We start from the raw sequence: 18,315 nt of genomic DNA, 5'->3' as shown, positions 1-18,315 counted from the left end.
TTCACCAAGTCGGCAAGGTTACAGTATACTTTGCATCTCGTCTCTCTCTTGGCTGTCTGAAACATACCATAGGTCTTTTGTTAGTGTAGTTGTTGTTGCCAGAGAATTTTCATTACCTCCTCCGATTTTACACTAGGGATGACCTTTTTCGAAAAATCTGTTTTCCGATTTTCGAAAAAAAAAATATGTTTTCGCTTTTCCATTTTTCATTTTTCAAAAACAAAATAGTTTTGCTTTTCTTTTTCGAAAAATTCATTTCTCGATACAGTATTTTTCGAGGAAAGTTGTCATTCCTATTTTACACATAATTGAATTTTGTCTTGGTATAAAGGCTGAAAATTTTCTGGTATCGTGTTATAAATAAATGTTCTCCGGAACTTGATTAGATGATACCAAATATCCAAGATACCAAACACATCACCTCCAATTTTTAAAAAAGAAAAACTTAGATCAAGTGTTGTCAACTTATTTCATATCATGACTTTCTTTAATCACATCCTTTTGCCAGTCACCCCATCATAATTAATTTGGGGTTTCTACCAGGGAGGATCAGAAACCAAGGTTGCAAGATCAATATTTCTCGAGTTTTGTCTGTTATAGCGGAATGGAGCGTGTGTGGTAATTTTAATACATTTAGTTGACAACCACATGTACAGTTTCAGGCACCCACCACCTACGGTGCTGATTGTAGGTAAACACAAATGGCGACTCGTATGAAAAACCAGACTCGCGGAGAAGTTCGCGCTCAGTTATTCGAACATGTAACCGCGGCTTAAATTCACTGGCAGTTGGTAGAGGTTTTCGGAAAGAGTATAAGGTCTCGTCAGAACGTCATAGAATGATATCAAAAGTTTGCGGCTGATAGAGAAAGTGTCACCGACGAGGAGCGCAGCGGCCGACCCAGCACGGCATCAACAGATTTGGGACATCATCGACCATCCTCCCTACAGCCCGGACTTCGCTCCAACCGACTTTCACCTGTTCTCGCATTTGAAGGAGGGGAAACACTTCTCTCCAGACAAGGAGGGGAAACACTTCTCTCCAGACAAGGAGGGGAAACACTTCTCTCCAGACAAGGAGGGGAAACACTTCTCTCCAGACAAGGAGGGGAAATACTTCTCTCCAGACAAGGAGGGGAAACACTTCTCTCCAGACAAGGAGGGGAAACACTTCTCTCCAGACAAGGAGGGGAAACACTTCTCTCCAGACAAGGAGGGGAAACACTTCTCTCCAGACAAGGAGGGGAAACACTTCTCTCCAGACAAGGAGGGGAAACACTTCTCTCCAGACAAGGAGGGGAAACACTTCCTGATAACGTGGTTGAACACTCAAGGACAAGTTTCTACCAGGAATGAATCTTCAAACTCATTCCATAATGCGATAAACACCTCAATGGATATGGAGACTATGTCGAAAAAATAACCTAATGTATGTATTATATGTTGGTTGTACTGTATTGTTTGTATGTAATAATATATACACGTGTCATTACAGGCCTTGTAACCTTACTCTCCGATCACCTCTTGCAGAGAGATTTTCGATTATTACTGCTTGCCGTTTCTGAAGTCCAGTGCAATCATAGCAAACTCACGTCTTCCATTAGCTTTCAGCTTGAGTTGTATTTGAATGTGCAGTTTTCGTTCTATTTGCATTTTGCTCGTATTTTAATTTGCAGTTTTTCCCAAATTTCATTTCTTTTTATTACAATTGTTTTTTAAAGGATTTTTTATTTATTTATAACATTTTATTTAAGATTGCTGTATTTGATGATAAAAATGGGCATAAAAATACGTTTATAAAAAAACAAATGACTATCGTTTCACAGTGTGAAATTTAGACTTCCGAATCAGACCCGTAGACAGCCCAAAAATTTAGGAGGGGGGGTCTGGTCGAAGTTTGAGTGGGGCCCGATCCAACCACATTATACTTCATCACCATATTGTAGTTCACTTTCAAGCCTACCGTGAAAATTTTAGGAGGGGCCAGTAAAAAATTTAGTAGGGGCCCGGCCCCCCTAGACCCCCCTGGATACGGGCCTGTTCCGAACTATATGAATTCACTACTCAAACCTAAGCTAGTGCATGTCCCATGATTAAGCCCCTTTAGGCTAAGGGAGGCGATGAATACGGCAAGCGAATGATGATAAAAGAATTGGTGGAATGAAAATATGGGAGGAAACGAGATTACACTGAGGAAACTCACGGATACGATGTTGTCCACCACAAAATTACTTGGCCGGGAATCGAACCAGGACCCCACGAATCAGAGATAAGCGCTCTACCATTGAACTTGCGTTTATTTTTTATTTTATTTTATTTTTTTATTTTTATTTATTTATTTATTTATTGAGATCGAATTACTTTTAATTTTAAGAACGCCGAGTAATAAAAAGTGCTGAAAATCAAGGTAAAGCAGAGTTTATTCCTGAATTTTTTTTCCCACGCTTCGCGCCAACAATCATGGCGTTTCGCAGCTGGTCTGTCAACTTCACTGATATATACGGGGGCGCTGATTTTCCACGGTCGTTTTCTTTTCTTCAAGGAATTATATTAAATTCGAAATTAAAGACCTCGAAAATCCACCGAACCGGATATCAATTTTTATTTGTAATCGAATTATTTTTAATTTTAATTCGGTCCTCTTTTAAATAATATTATTAAATTTGAAATTAGTGATTTCAGAAAATCCACTGTATTGAATTTTAGAAAGATTATTGGCCTCGTATTGAGAACAAAAGAAAGAAATGCACAGGTCTTATTAAACGCTTGCAATGATAAGGTTTTAGAAGTAATTGCAGAGGAAACTAAATACACAGAAGTTAGTCGGGATCATATACGGCAAATTACGGATGCGTTAAAATACCAAATAGTACTTTAGATGAAATGTATACTTTCAAATATCCAGGGGCGGATCCAGGACGGACTTCTGGGGGGGCGGTAGGTTGTAATACTGCAACTTAGAGCTACTTTTAAGAGTTCCAAACTCTGAGATGGGTTGCATTTATATATAAAATAAGATATAAAATTGGAAATTTTCTCTTCTGGAGGGGGATTACCGCGATCGCCCCCCCCCCTGGATCCGTCCCTGCAAATATCTAGGATCAATAAAAAGAGACGAAAACCATATTCACGAAGAAATTAAATGTCGATCTAAAAGCAATGTATTCAGTTCAAAATCTCTTGTCGTCGTCGCGAATTGTGTCGAGGAATTTGAAGCTTAAAATATATAAAAAATATAATCATGCTTGTTGCTCTATATGGTTGCGAAACATGATCGCTTACTGTGAGGGAAGAACGTAAACTGAAAGCATTTGAGAATAAAATCCTGAGACGAATATTCGGGAATGGCGGAAATGTCATAACGACGACCTGCATAATTAATACCTTTTACCAAACACTTGTTGGGTCGTCAACTCTAAGAGGCTGAGGTAAGAAGGTCATGTAGCTAGGATAGAAGAAACCAGGAAGCTATCAAAATTTTAACTGGAAGACCAATCGGGAACCGACTATTAGGAAGACCTAGGCGCAGATGGGAGGATAATATATAGATCTCGTTGAAATAGGAATACAAAGTAGAAACAGGATCCAGTTGGCTAAAGACAGAAGTCAAAGAAGTGCTTTTTTGAACGCAGCATTCAACTTCTGAGTTCCATAGGCCATAGAGTTAGTTAGTTTTTTAGTTATTGGCCATATTTTTGCATTTGAGAGCATTATGAAACGCGTCGTTATTGGGGTTAGTTTTCTTCCTTTCGATTATTTTTAATGGATTATCCGATTTGCTGGTTTGCGTGCAGGATTATTATTATTATTATTATTATTATTATTATTATTATTATTATTATTATTATTATTATTATTATTATTATTATTATTATTATTATTATTATTATTAATTTTAGGGTTTATTATAGGAAAGTCACACTGGTAAAATTTAAAGTTTCATCGCTTGAAACCAATAAAGAATCTAATGTGTTAATTGTTGCATACAACAATTAATATATTAAGAAAGGTTTCTTCTCTTTGCGTAAAGGGGAAAAAAAAATAATTTTTACCGCTGTGACTTCCGTCACTCCTTCCTATTGTGTCTCGTATAATACACGTTCCCTTCTTTCTCTAGTACTGTTCCTCTCCATATAAACATGATTCATTTTCCGATCACCAATATAAGAATCAGGTATTTCATCTCATTATTTGTTAGTTCATTGAAATGTGACAGTTTGATCATAATTTCCCTTCTATATATAAAAATAATAAAATATTTGGATTGTTACCCTCTCCGCCAACCCATACTTGAAAGATACTGTGGCGCAGTGTGCGATACAATACCGCACTGTAAGAAATTCTAAGTATAGGTAGTGGCGTATTTAGGGGGGCTTCCGGGCTTAAGCCCTCCCCCCCGAAATCTTAGTATAGTAAAGTATATGAAATATCTTCCAGAATTTTCACATTTTCAGGCAAATCCCCCTCCCCCGAAAGTTAACAAAGCCCTCCCCGAAACAAAATCGTAAATATGCCACTGAGTATAGGGGTACCCCATTGGAAGTCCACCGGGTCCAGACTCCCCCCTTCCCAAACATCGTAACTTAGATACACATTTATACGTTTTCTAAATAGAATTATATTTGTTTAGCAGAGAAGTTATTAATGTAGCATGAAGATTTCAACTTATTCTTCATCTGTACTCTTTCTTTTCTTATTAAAACAATCTACTTCTACTATATTTTTCTGAGAATATAGACAACAGTACTTAATAATTACTTAGTGCCTTTTCGGATGTAGAATTACACTGGTTCAGTACTATGTAGAAGTGATGTCTTGTAGCATTGGATTCCCCAAACTTTGTACTCCTCCAAAAAAAAAAAAAAAAATCTGGATGCGTACTTCTTCATGTATTACAACCGAACATTTCATTCGGGGTCTCCCGCTCAATGTAATTATAGTGCGGTACTTCAAGAAATCATTTAGACATTTTCTTCAAAATTTGGTTAGTTTGCACAATTAAATGAACATTCCTATAAGAAAAAGTCCCTTTGCCTCCTTTTCCTCTTTGGATACTCTTACCCAATCATATCTAAATATTTTAAGTGATGTATCGGCATACGTATGGATAAATCATTCTCCACATAAACGAAGATTATTGTAGTTCTAACATTTAAGAAAACGTAAATCATTTCCATTTTGGTAGTTCATGAAAATCTAAATGGAAGGGTTTACAAATCCCACTAACCATGAGTCCGCCTTCGATGTGCCATAGCATAGAACCTTGAAACTTCAAATAGCCCATGTATATTAGATTGGAGTTTTTTTTTTTTTTTTTTACATAATTTCACTCTTGGCCGGAAGGGAAATTTAATTATGTTGGGGGTGTTTACATAAACCCAGTGCTATTGAGCTTGCAACAACACATCTTGAAGGAGAAAAAATGTATACACCTCACATATTTTCTGCTATTAAAGCACAAAATTAATCAATTAGAAAACAAACCTTATTCAAAAGCATTACTGCCAGTCTTATACTCAAAAGCCTCCAAAATTGGAAATTTATAGGACTGTATCCCATTAAAGAGTTTGTCAGAAATTAAATATTATAGTACATTTTTGAGAAAAAGCCAACTTATTTAAGTTTACTTATCTTGTTTGTACACAAAAAATAATCTATTTTAAAACTCCTTAACTTACCTTGAGACGAAACAAGAACTCTTCCAGTATCATTGGGACTCAAAGTGTAAACACTAACAACGCACCACCTGTAGAGAAAAAATAATGTGCAGTACTTTATAATGATGTACAGTATTGCTATATTGTTATAACTAAAACACAACTGTAACTATAATTTTTAGACTCTTTCAATCACACAGCCACACACACAAAAGAAGTTGTGGATTAACTTCCAAAGTTGGTCTGTTTCTAGAAAATTTTTGAAAGTTTACCGGGAAGAAATGGATAATTTGTTCGTTTGTGTGCTTGATAATGTGTAAGGAGAGCGGAAGTTGTGTATATTTTTCTTTATAAGCGGTTATAAACATTTAACTATTTAGCAAGCGGAGGGAACTACTTCACACAAGGTTACCGCATGGTTGAATTGTGGGAGAGTAATAAGCATTTGTATTCTGAACATGGTTGCAGGCATCCAGTTGGTATCCTTACGCAGAGACAAGAAATTACACTCTATTAATTTTAACAGAATGGGTTGAAACTCCCTTAACCCTAAGCTAACCGGTTTCTACAAAAACCGAAACCCGAAAAACTGACATTTCGGTTTTCTCCAAAGCCTGTTCGGTTTTTCACCGAAACCGGTTTCGGTTTTCTTCAAAACCGGTTCGGTTTTCACCGAAACTGGTTTCGGTGAAAAGTTTTGGAAAACACAAAACTATTTCTGTGGAAACGGATTCGGTTTCCGGAGAACAAAGAAAAACTATTCTGGTCAGAAATAGAACAAATTTTTGGGAAAAAACGGAACCGGTTTTGAAAAACCGAAACCGGATCTGATGAAAAATCAAAGCGGTTTCGGTGAAAACCGAACCGGTTTTGGTATTAAAAACCGAACCGGTTTTAAGAAGACCGAAACCGGTTTTTTGAACATTTTTAAAAACCGGTTTCAGTTTTTTAAAAGCTGAAAACCGGTTTTTGTGCCCACCACTAATTTTTTGTTGTGTGCGAAAAATGTAAGCGGTTTTGAATAGAGAAGACGCTTTTTTTTTTTTGCCCCTAAAGTAACACTGACAGGGTCAACCGTCCTAGTTAGGGTCTAATTGTGCAACATTTTTTTTTTTTTTTAAATTAGCATATTGAAGGCAGAGGTTAAATTTACGTTACTAATTTTGGACTTTGAAGCACTGAAGGTTTAACGCAGCAAAAACAGTTTATAAAAAAAAAGTAAGCCATTATTTAGCGATTATCATCGAACTACCTTAGAATTCCATTCATCACCCCTAGTAAATTTAAGAAACTTTTTTTTTTTCTTTGCCTTCTCTAGATAGGTGCGCTTATTTTCACCTTTTTCAGTCCTTTGGAGAGTGTGACTCAACATTTAATTTTGCTCATAACAGTCCGATGTCTAGCTCGACATGCTTTATGCGGTTGATTTCGTTCAATGTCGAGTGTTAGTTGTTTGATTTTGTGTTACCACATCAAGTAGTTAATCTTTAAACTATGATTTTTACCTCTGTTTCAATAAATGCCAATAATGTATTAGGTTTTAACTTTGAAAACCTTTCATTATATACAAAACGCTGTAATTTGGAAAATTAATTAAGGCCAGTTCAGTAAATACGAGGGTTGATCATAAAGTAAGGTTACAAAGCCTGCAGTGACATGTATGTATATTATTTCAAACAACCAACACAGCCAACAGATAGTACATACATTAGATTGTTTTTCGACATAGTCTCCATACAGGCCCGTAGCCAGCCCGAAAATGTAGGGGGGCCGGTAGAAGTTACGGGGACACGGTAGAAGTTATGGGGGGGCCGACCCAACCACATTATAGTTCATCATCATATTATAGTTCATTTGCAAGCCTACCGTGAAAATTTTATGGGGGGGGGGCAGTGAAAATTTAGTAAGGGGGCTGGCCCACCCTAGTCCCCCGTGGATACGAGCCTGTCTCCATATCCGTTGAGGCACTTGTCGCATCGTGGGATGAGCTTGAAGATTCCCTTCTGGTAAAAATCCAGTCCTTGCGTGTTCAGCCACGCTGTCATGAAGTGTTTCACGTACTCGTTTGAAACGAAGCGATGACCTCCGAGGTGCTTCTTCAAGTGCGAGAACAGATGAAACTCGCTTGCTGTGAGGAGGGTGGTCGATGATGTCCCAGCGAAACTGCTTCAACAGGGTGGTGGTCTTCTGGGCTATATGCGGGCGCGCGTTGAAACCTCTACCTGCTGCCGATGACTTTCAGCCGCGGTTACATATTTCACCCACAGAAATCGAATAATTGGCCGGACTTCTTCGCGAAATCAGTTTTCCAAACGACTCGCCGTATGTGTTTACCTATAACTAAAGTCTTTCCAGCCTTAGACCAAAGTAGCCGTAAACAAAGCGAAATGTATTACTCCGCGGCTCACACGTGCTTCGGCAGCGAGAGACTTGAACAGCAAGATCGTCTGCTAGCTTACTGCTGGTGCATTATTTCTACAGTATAAGGATACGGTTGGTTGGTAGATAATTAACGCACTGATACTGACTACTGCTGTGTTGGAAATATGTATATTCTTAAATCCTTATATAAACGAGATTGCCTCTGTTCCTGTTGTCCTCTTTTGTGTTTCATAACACGAGACGAAAATGGATTATTCTCAATCATCGTCACCATAAAATTCTGTACTCTATAATTTCAAATGAGCGGGGTTGGCGCGAGAACTCGTACGCATGCGCAGTAAATACTATATGTCAAAGTACTGGCGAGGTTGAAATAAAGCTGCATCTGTTGTTAAATATCATATATAGACCCTATTGCGTTTCTTATCACAAAATGCAGGATAAATACAGATATGTTTATTTGAAATTATTATTTTAGTAGGGATTATATTGCGGTAGGATACTAGTCCAGTGAGACCAAGAACCAATCACTGGTCATCGACCCACTGTTAGTCAGGTGGGTTTGTTTACATCTACTTTTTTCTAAGGCTGGAAAGAGATTAGCAAGGTTGCTGTCAAGTGACTGAAACTCTGCACAGTTGCCAACTCCATGTATTACAATTACCGCAAACTCCTCATTGTTCTATAACAGACGAAACTCCAGAAATATCGACTTTGTAACGTTAGTTTCTGATCCTACCTCGTATAAAAGGATTGCGAAGGGTAAAAGAGTTAGAAGCTGTAAAAACCCATCTGAGCAAACATGACTCGAAAAAAGTGTTTAAACACATTAATTTTTTAAAGCAAGAAATATCGACATTTTAAATTTAAAAGAGGCCAGTATTAACAAAATGGAAATCATATCGAAAAAAGCGCTACAGAAACAAAACAAAAAGCTGGAGAAATTTTCTGCACAATTGCGTACCCACAAGACACCACAGACAGTGTAAATTGAATATGTGAAACAAGCAACCAGACAAAGGTAAACACGGAAAACCATGAAATATGTATGGGCAGAGTGGCGACCAAAACGAGGAAATATTGTTGGACGCTGTTTTCCCTTGGTACACGCCGCTCCTATTCGTCCGCCACTCCTTCCCTAGAGATGCAAACAAACTTTTAAACAAGATCTTTTTTTTTGGTCGCAGAAGATAGAGACAGAATTTCTTCCGCCATTTCCCTATCCTCTCTTCTATCTTCTCCAACCCAACTTGAAGTTTAAAATTCATGTGTCCAGGGACATAAGAAAGGCAGACTCCCCAGGTGTTGAAATACTTTAATGCTTCATCACGCTGGAAACTTTTCAACAAGTGGAAAAGACCTTTTAAGACCGAAACTTTGTCGCAACGTTAAAAGAATATATTAGTCTATGACAGCGTTTCCTAATTCTCTTTTCAACTCACGGAATAGTGTCGTAGCTAACGATGTCACTCGAATGACCGGACTCCATACGAAAGCTTGTAATACCTACGGAACAATGCTACCATAAGCATACCAAAGTTCTGAGTATATCTTTTATTGAAACAGCTTACGTGTTACTGAGTTATTCGCGTACGACATGTAAGTTAGTGATGACTAATTTACGAGGGCCATCCGGAAAGTAAAGAACGATTGAACATTGCGTGCGGCGCTGACCCCCTACCACTGCGATCGCGTGAGCGGCAGTTAGGACATTCCTTCACCTCAGTGTGAACCGAGTCTCAATGCAGTGCCGTCACACTACTTGTTTTTGCAGCGATTCAAACTGGCGACTCCAATGAAAAGTGCAGCCAAAAATGAAGAACGAAGTGTCATTTGTTTCCTGAACGCGCGAAAAGTTAAGCCTATTGAAATTTATAAGCAAATGAAACATGGGCGCCGCAGGATATTTTCCAAGGGGGGGCAAGACACACACACACAATTGCTAGAATAAAACCCAACAAAACAAAACTTCATTGCTATCAGCACCACGTCAGCAAAAGAAACAACAAAGAGCGAAATTATCTTTTGAACTCAACTGACGGATACCATCATTCAAAACACTTAAATTGCATGCAGCATCAGGCTGAATATAATTATTACTGAAAAAATATGAAACATCACATGGGGGAGAGAATTAGATTAAAATCTTGGGGATGTATTTGAATAAATTTTGTTACTCTAATCATTTAGTGAATGTTGATTTTAAAAGTATACTATCGTCACCAGAAAAGCCTATAAATGATAACCTTTTTCGAAAATCCAGGGAGAAGCAATTGCCTCCTCTTGCCTCCCCTGTAGAAGCCCATGAATTAAAACATGTTTATGGTGATAGTGCATTGAAAGAGCCATCATTGAGGAAATGGTTCAATATGTTTAATCAAGGAAGGACCATCGTGCATGATGAAGATCAGAGTGGGAGGCCATCACTTGTTACGGAAGAACTGAAGGAAAAAGCCGAAGAAAATTCAGGAAAACCGACTTTCACTTTCAACACATTACACAAATGTTTTTCACAAATTTCACGATCGCCCCTACATGAAGCAGTGACAGCCTGGCTCAAATCTTTGGCGGCAAATGAGTATCACGTCGGCATTGGAAAACTGGCCCCACATTACAACAGGTATATAGACAACTATGGCAATTTCATAGAAAAGTAGAGTAAGGCTTTGTAAATAAAGTTCTGTACTGATATCTACTGTTTTTATTTAACCATGCCAAAACGTTCATCTCTTTCTGGAGGATTCTCGTATAAATTCACTGCAGCCCAGGACAAATAAGCACCCTCACGGCTAGTCTAGAAGGTAATGTGTATGGCTTTGATTCAATTTCCAGTACAAGAGTCTTGAAATTTGAATGCTTTGCGGTGGTTCGAATTCCATCGTAAACTGTAGGACCACGTTTCACATAGTCTCGTTGCTGATAAAGAACGTGGAAGCCATTTCCTTTCGCCTCCTCAGGCAACTAACTGTTCGTTGAAGTCCGTAAGTCATAAACTTCCTGAATCTCTGTGGAATCCTTCTTCTTCTTGCTTGGGTCGGAATTTAGCGTTCCTTTCAGCACCAAGGCTATTTGAGATATGAACCTAAAGCTTAAACGTGGAATCTGAACCCCAACCCCCTCAGTGGGGTATTTCCATTTCCTTCAAGTTTCTATTACAAGAGTGAGTGGTTGTTTTTATTATCCTTAAAGTTTCTACTACAAGTACGAGTGAGTGTTTCCATTATTCGTAATGTTGCTACTACGAGTTTGAGTGGATGTTTCCATTATCCTTAAAGTTCGTACTTCAAGAATGAGTGGATATTTCCATTATCCGTAAAGTTTCTACTACGAGTCTGGCTCAATATTTCCATTATCCTTGACGTTTGTACTGCGACTACTACTAGCGTGAGTGGATGTTTCCATTATCCTTATAGTTTCTATTATAAGTATGAGTGGGTATTTCTATTGCTCTTCAAGTTTCTACTACGAGTGTGAGTGGATATTTCCATTATTCTTAAAATTTTTACTACAAGACTGAGTGGATATTTCCATTATCTTTAAAGTTTCTATTACAAGTTTCACTGGATATTTCCATTATTCTTAAAATTTTTACTACAAGACTGAGTGGATATTTCCATTATCTTTAAAGTTTCTATTACAAGTTTCACTGGATATTTCCATTATCCTTAAAGTTTCTACTACGAGCGTGAGAGTATATTGTCATTATCCTTCAAGTTTCTATTGCGAGCCTGAATGCTCCAGGACAAGTATGGGAACTGTGGGATATACAAAGAATATCCCATGGAGATGCTGTACACAGAGAAATGTCCGTTCTCCGGACAACGGTATCCTCTTGCTTACTATAGAAATCAGTACGGAGCATACGTTATCCGTATGCTACATAGGCACTGCCCTTAGATGTTACATCATGCCGTTGCAGGATGTCTGACATCTAACAGTTTTCCGTATATCACATACATATACTTATGTTACCTTCGTCAGCTATATATTATATACGTCCATTTGTATGTGAGATTCTGACCGCCTACATTGTTTCATACTGAAAGTACGGATAGATGGAACACTTATACAGAAAGTATTATAAAACATGTGTTTTCAGTTATACGTCTGCTGTACGTTAAGTCCAAAAACTACAGGAATTACGCATGTAACCTATCTTTTTAAGTATGCCATCTACATTTTTTCCATCAGTGTACTATATGGGTTCCATATTCTGAATTATTGCAAACCTTGTATGATGAAGGAAAGCTTATTTCAAATCTAATTTAGTTTCAGGGTCCCTCAGGGAAGAACTTTTATGTCTGTACACTATTGAAAATACCTACATTTTAAAATATATTGTAAGAATTTATGAATGTGATCCGAAGTTGCCACAAGAAGAATTCAATGATGGAATGTAGTAACACCAAAATAGCGACAGAAAGTCAAACTGAATATGATATACAGGATGCTCAAAATATACAGTACGTACTTCAATATAATGTGCTGTGAACACAAGCAGCAGTTTTAGTAGATAACCAGTCGTGGAAACGTTACGTCTAAGGTGTAACGCTAGATGAGGTAACAGCCTCACTATGTTCCATAGCGATCGATATGGCTTAGATCGGAAGACCTCAGAGGCCAGGGCAGAAGGAATATATTGAGTACAGGTAGAACCGCTGAGATGTTCTGAGAATGTTTAATTAAATGGAAGGTATTTATTCTAAAACTGAGATCGTTTTCGGGAGCTCTTTCTGATATCGAGATACACTTGAATCTAGTCAAAAGACCGACCATATCATTGAAAACATACAAATAAATAGAGAATACTGATTTCGAACTCAAAATCCGCTTTTAATTAAAGTTCCCGGTAGTAGATTTCGAGAGGTGACACTGAAATACACATCATGAGATTGAAACGAACAAATTGACGTTATTAATTTCAAATCTGTAGATCATTTGTCAACAGCTGTCCTCATTCTCGCTTTAAAATTGAATGCTTTGAAGCAGATTAGGTGACGCCGTTGAGAAACAGATTATGAGATTCACAACATCCGAGCAAATAGTGCGTATTGATTCCAAATCCGAATTGATATTTGATAGTTCTTTTCATTTTTGAATTACACCTGAAACTCCTCGTACTAAATCCCGAGAAGTGTCACTGATAAGAGGGTCACTACGTTGGGTAATGATCAAGAGTAATGATTGTGAATTTGAAGAACGTCGATAGTTATTTTCGTTCTTGAGATTCGAAATCCTAGGCATAACAGACACCGGGTGTCAGTAGTACGTATATACTGTAACATGATAGTGTACAGTGTTTATTTTTATTTTTATTTATTTATTTATTTGACTTTTTAAAAGTATTTACTACTAACGCTGAAAATTTATAACGGGTAGATGTCTATAAATGACCTACGAGAAGGTAGGCCTACGAACCTTCTTGTAAAGGAAACGGTGCTTGTTTCAAAAGTGAAAGATGGTCCAGTTAAAGTTACCATTGAAGTGAAGTAAGATTTTTGAGTGAAGTTCTTCCTTTGGATTATTATTGGATATGAGTTATTGTTTATCAGAGTTAACTTTGAAATTATTACCGTATAAAATTCATAGTTTGATAGAATGAACTACAAAATAGTGCTTTGAATATTGAAGTGAGAATTATACAACACCTTCTTGACAGGAATTAGATTGTAAAATTTCCGACGGAAGCATTTGTCATTACTATTATGTTGTGTTTGATCGTCCTAATAATATAAAGATTCTGGTAACCTGAAACTTTTATATTTAATGGAATTAGAAGCAACTTATTATTATTACTGAAATTCAGAAAGGAACTGTTAGTATTCAGCAAATAAGACTTTTGATGTTGATTTGTAACTATTTAAAAGTTTGTAATTTCTTAGTTAGATATATACTTTTCTACGAGTTTGTTTTGAGGACTTGTTAATTTCGAGTGCATTCTTTTCTACGAGTTTGTTTTGAGGACTTGTTAATTTTGAATGCATTCTTTTCTACGAGTTTGTTTAGAGGACTTGTTTATTTTGAATGCACTATGTTATTAATAAATTTCTTTTGCTTGAAAATTTCATTAAAGTTGCAAAGTGAATAATCTGCTTCAATATTTTATTTAAAAGAACCACTTATGTTGATTCTTAAAAGCAACATCTCTCTCTCTCTCTCTCTCTCTCTCTACATAACTATATATATATATATATATATATATATATATATATATATATATATATATATATATACCCTATGTTGCGAAGATGAGGGGGCAAATTAGTGGCGTGATATTGAATGAAGTTTAGCGATAATGCCCTCTTCTGGTTATTAACGAATTTTCGTGGAGTTAATGTTATGATAACTTCATGTGTGTCATGAGAATATCACCAACCTAATCATCATTAGTGTACGATATGTTCATTTCACGGAACATTGGCTCAACAAGCTTGTTACATAATTACGTACATACAGCATCCATATGTAGATTCGAAAATTATCAGCAGATGGCTTGTCACGTTGCTGAACATCGGAATTACATATGATTTACAAATGAACATCAACAGGCACGTAGCTGCGATAGTATTCGGCTTCCTACCGTATATGCAAGCACATACACGAATATGCAGAATATATGAGACCATTCATTCAGCCTTTCTAAAATAAAGAAAATATGAATGTTATGATATCCATAAGAAACACACGAAAACGTTATAGTAATAAAAAAAATTCCATGCGTAATGAAAGAAATGAATTTATGATATTAAACATTTCCATAAGTGTCAAAGGAAAACATTATGATATTTAAAATTTCCATAAGTAATAAGAAAAATGAACTTTATGATTACATTTACATAAGTAACAAAGGAAAACCTTATTATATTTAAAATTTTCTTAAGTAATAAGACAAATGAAAGAGAAATGTATTTCATGATTTTAAACACTTCCATAAGTAACAAAGGAAAACGTTATAATATTAAAAATTTCTACAAGTAATAAGAGAAATTAATTTTATGATATTAAAGCATTTCAATAAGTAACAAACAAAAGCATTGTAATATGTAAAATTTCCAAAAGTAATAAGAGAAATGAATTTGATAAAATCCAACATTTCCATAAGTAACAAGAACATTGTGATACTAAAAATTTCCGAAAGTAATAAGAGAATTCTATTATATTTTACATTTCAATTAGTAATAAACGAAAATGTTATGATATTAAACATTTCAATAAGTAACAAAGGACATATTATAATATCAGAAATTTCTATAAAAGAAATTAATTGTTTGATATTAAACATTTTCGATGAGTAGTAAAGTGAAATTAATTTTACCATACGTGGAAGTGGTAGCGTTGGTTCTATAAACAACTCTCTGGCAGGCGAGATAGTGTATGGAGAAAACCCTACGCTATGAGAATTGAACTTGCTTGACGGCCTATTCATCACTGACTGTACTTGTTTCAAGTCCCGCTCGTTGTTGGGAGCCCACCACGTTATTACTAGGTCTATCCTTAATAATTTCGGTTGCTAAGGACGTGAAAACAACTCAAACGTCAAACTTAATTTTGTTTAAATAAACATTTCCATAAATAATAAAGGAAATGCCAACTATCTGCACAAAATACATTTCCTAAAATAAATGTAAATGTAATCTGTGCTTAGTATCTAGAGCTACTAGAAGTAAAAAAAAAAAAATACTTATTAGGGTTTTAGATTCTGAGTGTCCCAAACTACATATACTGGTTCGATTCATATGTAATTGTGTTTGTGGTACACATAATCGTGTCCATGTTTACTTCTGGAGGATCTCCCTTTTCCTCCCACGAGCTCCGTCGTGGCTAAGCGGTTAGCGTACGTGTCTTTGGCGTGGGAGACCGGGGGTCGATTCCCGGTGGGAGCTCATGTGGTTCGGATTCCACGTTAACCAGTAGGTCCCGTCTCATATAGCCTTGCTTCTGAACGGAACGCTAAACTAAAATCAACTCCACCCCTTTCCTCCCACATTCTCATTCCACTTTCAAAATAATTCACTTGCATTAATCATTCATCTGCTTTAGACTAATGGTTATGAATGTGGCATGTAAAACTAAAATTTCATTTCCATTCATTTGAAGAATGAAACATTTCAGGTGTCTCTTAACGTTTTCGCTTTGATACCTACTTACAGACAGACAGTCACAGCCATTCTATACGGATTTCTAGAATTATGCATAGCATGGTTTAGAGGTCTAATAGGGGCTGCGGGGCTCAATGGTAGACTTCTCTGATTCCAACTCTCACCAGGTGAGCGCTGTGGTGGACCAACACCGTGTTCGTGAGTTTACTCGGGGTTCTCCCGTTTCCTCCCACTTTAATCATTTCTTCTCATCATCATCGTCTCCTTTAGCCTAGTCGGCATAATCGTGGGACATAAAACTGAAATATTTCATTTCATTTCATTTCGAGTATCTTTCGTTTCTCCTTCAATTTCTTCGTTTCACAATTTCTTTCACTATCATCAGTACCGTCCCCCTTAGCCTAGGAGCAGGCCCGTATCGAGTGGAGGTCTAGGGGACGGCGCCCCCCCTAAATTTTTGCTGGCCCCCTAAAATTTCCACGGTAGGCCTGCAAATAATGTATAATATGGTGATGAACTATAATATGGTTGGATCGCCCCCCCTAACTTCAGCCGCTTTCCCCCCTTCCATTTTGGGGTTGGCTACCGGCCTGCCTAGGAGCATAGTCGTGCGACATTAAACTGAAAAAAAAAATTAATAATTTTTATAGTATACCCTTGTATACGAGAATTATTAGGAACGCCTTGTAGATATAAACTCAAATACATACGTGTGAGTTATCGGAGTTTTATTGCAACATTTTCCATCTTGAGCGGAGTGTTTTCTTAAGGAGCTCACGTCAGGATAAGCACAAATACGAAAAAATAAAAAATAAAAAAAGGAAAGGAACCTCTTTGGCCGAGGTCTAATCGATGGAGAGCAGATACAGTTTGGTCTCTCGAGTGGGAACCGTTGCATGTGTTGGCGTTCGTTTGGCACCCCCTGACGTAAGCTGCACCTTTGCTGATAAGAAAAGCAATTTACCGCCTGCCGTCCCAACAACCATGGCTTTTCCTTTTGCTTAGCTATAAGAACTTGACTGCTTCCGAAACTGCCTGGCTGCTGCCGCTTTTTGGTTTTCTTGTTTATTTTCTTATAGGTTTGAGAAGTTAACTCGACAGATCTTGTTTTTTTTTTCCTAAAATGTAGAAAACACCTTGTGCGAAACGGATGGCTTCAACGTGCCTACGTTCTATGTATGGACAGATTAATCATTCACCACCTAACGTATTTTTATTTCAGGGCAATTTATCATTCTGGTGCAATTGACAGTTCTGAATAGAGTTCTTTCCTAAAGTGAGAGAAGTATCTTAAGCAGGGCAGGGATTATTGCAGTGAAGGATCTAAGGGGCGGCCCAGAGGGAGATCACTAGTGGTGTTTGACTAAGAGACGAGAAATAAGGGTTTTCTCGTCTCAAAATTTTCCTTGTCCTTTTTCGTTAATTTATGCAATAATTTTATGACTTAATTTTTCTTAATATAATCTAGAATTTATGCAATAACTTTATGGCTTATTTTTCTTAATATAATATAGAATTTATGCAATAACTTTATAACTTAATTTTTCTTAATATAATCTAGAATTTATGCAATAACTTTATGGCTTATTTTTTCTTAATATAATCTAGAATTTATGCAATAAATTTATAACTTAATTTTATCTTAATATAATCTAGAATTTATGCAATAACTTTAAAACTTAATTTTTCTTAATATAATCTAGAATTTATGCAATAACTTTATGGCTTATTTTTTCTTAATATAATATAGAATTTATGCAATAACTTTATGACCCAATTTTTTCTTAATATAATCTGGAACTTATGCAATAACTTTATGACTTATTTTTTTAATATAATCTAGAATTTATGCAATAACTTTATGGCTTATTTTTTCTTAATATAATCTAGAATTTATGCAATAAATTTATAACTTAATTTTATCTTAATATAATCTAGAATTTATGCAATAACTTTATAACTTAATTTTTCTTAATATAATCTAGAATTTATGCAATAACTTTATGGCTTATTTTTTCTTAATATAATATAGAATTTATGCAATAACTTTATGATCTAATTTTTTCTTAATATAATATAGAATTTATGCAATAACTTTATGACCTAATTTTTTCTTAATATAATTTGAAACTTATGCAATAACTTTATGACTTATTTTTTTAATATAATCTAGAATTT

The 18,315-nt window shown here is 36.2% G+C and overlaps 1 protein-coding gene across 1 annotated transcript in view; it reads right to left on the bottom strand.

Annotated features, from left to right (window-relative positions):
* gogo (thrombospondin-1 like protein golden goal) overlaps positions 1-18,315 on the bottom strand; it is a 1,102,148-nt gene that overhangs the window by 772,638 nt on the left and 311,195 nt on the right. The window contains exon 2 of the mRNA XM_081752697.1: positions 5,678-5,745. The gene's annotated coding sequence lies outside the window, so the exon portion shown is untranslated. The remainder of the gene's footprint in view (positions 1-5,677; positions 5,746-18,315) is intronic.

The sequence above is a fragment of the Thermobia domestica genome, chromosome 3, assembly GCF_964235325.1.
Source record: "Thermobia domestica chromosome 3, izTheDome1.hap1.1, whole genome shotgun sequence".
Taxonomy (NCBI): Eukaryota; Metazoa; Arthropoda; class Insecta; order Zygentoma; family Lepismatidae; genus Thermobia; species Thermobia domestica.
The sequence above is the reverse complement of the archived record's forward strand: the minus strand, read 5'-3'. Positions and strand labels throughout refer to the sequence as shown.